Source organism: Miniopterus natalensis, chromosome 1 (assembly GCF_054644295.1).
Source record: "Miniopterus natalensis isolate mMinNat1 chromosome 1, mMinNat1.hap1, whole genome shotgun sequence".
Taxonomy (NCBI): Eukaryota; Metazoa; Chordata; class Mammalia; order Chiroptera; family Miniopteridae; genus Miniopterus; species Miniopterus natalensis.
The window spans coordinates 29,279,782-29,283,399 of record NC_142081.1 but is presented as its reverse complement, the minus strand read 5'-3'; the positions used below and the strand labels follow the sequence as shown (position 1 = coordinate 29,283,399).

General features: G+C 45.0%; 1 pseudogene; it reads right to left on the bottom strand.

The window, feature by feature from the left end:
• Positions 1-395: 395 nt before the first annotated feature.
• LOC148094067 (protein tyrosine phosphatase type IVA 1 pseudogene) lies at positions 396-841 on the bottom strand (annotated as a pseudogene).
• Positions 842-3,618: the final 2,777 nt, after the last annotated feature.

Sequence of the window (3,618 nt, the reverse complement as noted above, 5' to 3'; positions counted from 1 at the left end):
TTTTGAAATTAGTAATTTGGAAGCCATGCGAAGAATATACTGTAGAGGCCAGGAGTGCGGGCAGAGAGACCAGCGAGGAGGCGATGATGCAGGAGTGAGGTGACAATAACTTGGATCAGGATGGAAGCAGTTGGAGACGGTGAGAAAATGGAAGTGCCTGGATTTGCTGATGATCTAGGTGTGTGGAAAGAGTCGTCAAGGATGGTGCCAAGGCTTTGACTTATGCAACTGGAAGAGCAGAGTTGCCATTTACTAAGACGAAGGCGAATCTGAAAGCAGCAGGTTCAGAAACTGGAGGGAATTCAGAGTTCAGTGTTGCAAATAGTAAGTTTGAGAGGCAGTTCCATATGTAAATGTTAAGTAGGCAGTTGAGTAGACAAGTTTGGAGGGCAGTTTTATTGAAAATAACAGTTGTTTCTATGGCTATTGGAATTTTAAAGCACATCCACATTTTAGGACAATACTTGTCCAAACACAAAACTTGCTTGCTGTTAAGTTTCATACTACTTTTGTCTTATGAACTGCACTGTATCTTCATATTTCATCCCACTTTTAGTTGCTGCTAAGGCCATAAGTACTGAAGGTCTGCCAAGACCTGCAACTCAATAGCAACACAACAACCAGGTGCTTCACAGGATTTAATTTTTTACAAGACTTAACCAGTCATCAACAATCTGGCTGGATGGTGGTGCAGCATCTTCATAAGACCGATTCTCATGGATGCCGTTTTTGCTCTACAAGGACAGTGCTGTTCTATTGTGACAACTCCTTATTTTGTAAATTCCTCCATAAATTTTTTGAAGGTTGTGTTGGTTAGATTGCATGTAATAAGAAATCTCATGTTCTTGTATACGACTTCCACAGGGCCTGCGTGGTTTACTTGAGCAGTGTTAATTTAGTTCAAAACACCCAATAGGGTTATGAAAGAATTTTAAAAATTGAATACAGAAATGATGGAAACACATCTATTTCGATATACTCCACTTGAAACTGTGGCTTTGAGAATGAAACTAGAGGCAATAGGAAATGAAATAGACTTTCCAACAAGAAGCAGCAATCTTTCCATCCAGTGATACTGAGCCAGTGAGGTCTACCCCATCTGGGTCACAAAACTTGAAAAATGTTCTACAGATTTCAATTCAACACTTGGTGTCTAGGTTAACTGCTGTTATAAGGGCTTCTAGATGGAGTAGTGATGAATTTCTACAGTTCCCTCATCTGCATAGGGGTTCCGCTGTGCCTGGCAGTAATCTCCATTGCCCTTCAGAAACTCCATAAATGTAACCAAGAAAGAAATAGGTTTGCTTATTGAAGACTGTGGTCTAATCATATAGCTGGACCCTAGGTGGCAGGAATGCGGGTGGCGGTGGGACACCAGGCTCTACCATGAAGTGATTGATCTGAGGAGAGCATGGCGCCAGTTGGCCCACAGCAGAGTAAGGCAATATGCTAGTCAGTGCCCAAAGGTTGGCTTTTATTCAAAGAAGGGAAATCTGGAAAATAAAGGAATTCAAAATGACATTAATGGGAAAAACTTAACGAACTGAGCCTACTTAGCCAAGAGAAGAAACATGGTGGGTAGAAGCAGGATACCTGTGTGTGTTCTGCAGGGAGGAGTGTGAGGATGTACCTGGGTTTGGACAGGAGCATCTGGTAGTTGTCTTTCAGGATTATGATAGTTTCTGCTTCCAATGGATAGACCAACACTTTCTGGCTGAAAACTTCCCTAACTTCCTTTATTTTCAGAATATAATTCAGAATTTTCACCAAGCCACAGAGTGTCTGGCCACTGCTTGCCTTTCCACCTTCATCGGCCACTGTCCTCCCCACATTCACCCTATGCCCTAGCAACTCACTTTCTCTGCCCTCACTCCAACATGCATGCTTTCCTGTTCTCTCCCTGGTTTTTTAATATAAAAAGGGCTGGTAAGAGTTAAAGCATGGATTCTCACTAAGGTCCAAACTCTTTCCAAACCTGTCTAGCTTCCTTCTTGCTAATTGCAACCTGATTAGAGTATATGACCAGATTTAGAGGCCATCCTAAAAGTGACAGACCTACTCCTTTGTGCCATCAGATCAGAAAAATAGGGCAGGGAGCCGTCTGCCTCCCATACCGACTCCCAGGAGAGAATGTCACTTACTGTGCCACTGCCTGGCCTTTCATTCAGGGATTATCGAGGCCCTGTTGGCGACTTCTGCTCCACAGGCTGCTTTCAGCAATGCAGAGGGCTCTAGTCAATGGAATCCTTATTTTTAGAAACGCTGCAATCCCTCTGCTCTAAAAATAGTCCCTGACAGTTCTCATCTTCTAGAAGCCCCTGGGGTAAATGTACGCAAACGTACGTCTTTGAATTTACAGGATCTGACTAGGAAATTTTACGCGGATATAAAATTCTGGGGCTGAAGATAAATGAGATGACTTGTATGTTTTGAGCTCTGTGGATGTAAAGCGCTGTTTACATCTAAGGCACAGTAGAAAAATCATAGAAAATGGGCTAAGGGAACTTAGAAGAACTACCCATCGGGTAGGATAGCAAGTCTCCTTGCCAGCTGTCCTCAGGCTGCTAAGGGACAGTGGCGAATTTCAGTGTTAAAGGACCCATGATGTGCACGAGTGATTTCCTAACGCTTTCCTTTTGTTATGTCCATGGACTTTCTGTCCATTCCTTCAGTTCACTTAAGAAGGGAAGAAGGAAAACCATTCCTGTTCTCTATATGTTAGTGTCTCAGAGCTTCCTAAACCAGCACGTCAAACGGTTGTAAGTAATCCCTCAGCTTTAGGGAACCTGCTTTCCCCCCTCTTCCCCTCTCCTTGCCCCCCCCCTTTTTCAAGTAACATTGGATTCGCTGGTAGAGCTCTAGGGCCCCTCCTTGGCTCTCGTCTCACACCAAACCCTCATTCTGCTCCCTGGCAGACGACTAAGGTGTGAGTGTGTCAGGAACGCTTTCTCCCCGCTTCACACTGGCCCCACCGGCGGCGCACCCGCCCCGCTGCTGTGAGCCGCAGCCCGGCCCGGGTGCCCCCCGCCCTGCGCTGCCGCTGAGCTCTCGGTCACATGCGGCACACCGAGTCTGCACAGTTGCTGCTGAAGTGCCATCAGGAATGTTCTTCTCCTCCCATCGGTCCTCGGGGAGATGGACCACTGTCCTCTGACATCACAACATGTCAAAGTGGGGCAGACAGAATTTAGGGAACATGGTTATGGCACCATATTAGCCTGGGAGCTTGTACATCCTACATCCCCAGGGAGAGAATGGTCACCCCACAACCCCTCCAGAACTGCACATCCTTTTTGTGAGTTGTTTTGAGACACACATCTGATATCTGTTCCCTATTTTGGTCCACGGAAGTGGGTGGATAGATGGGCGCTGTTTAAAGCTATTGAGGTTTGGGGGTTCTACTATTCTACAGAGACGGGCTTTGGAAACTTTATTGTTAGTCATGATTCATCAATTTCTTTGTTTCTCTTTTGAAAAAGTCTAACCTGTGCAAAAAACCTCTTCCGTATGACTATTTCTCACTCTCCAGGATTTGAGTTCCAGTGTACTTGAAATTCAGGGCACACTTATTGGGATACTGCTCATAAATATGTTAACGTCTTTTCCATTACAACCCGC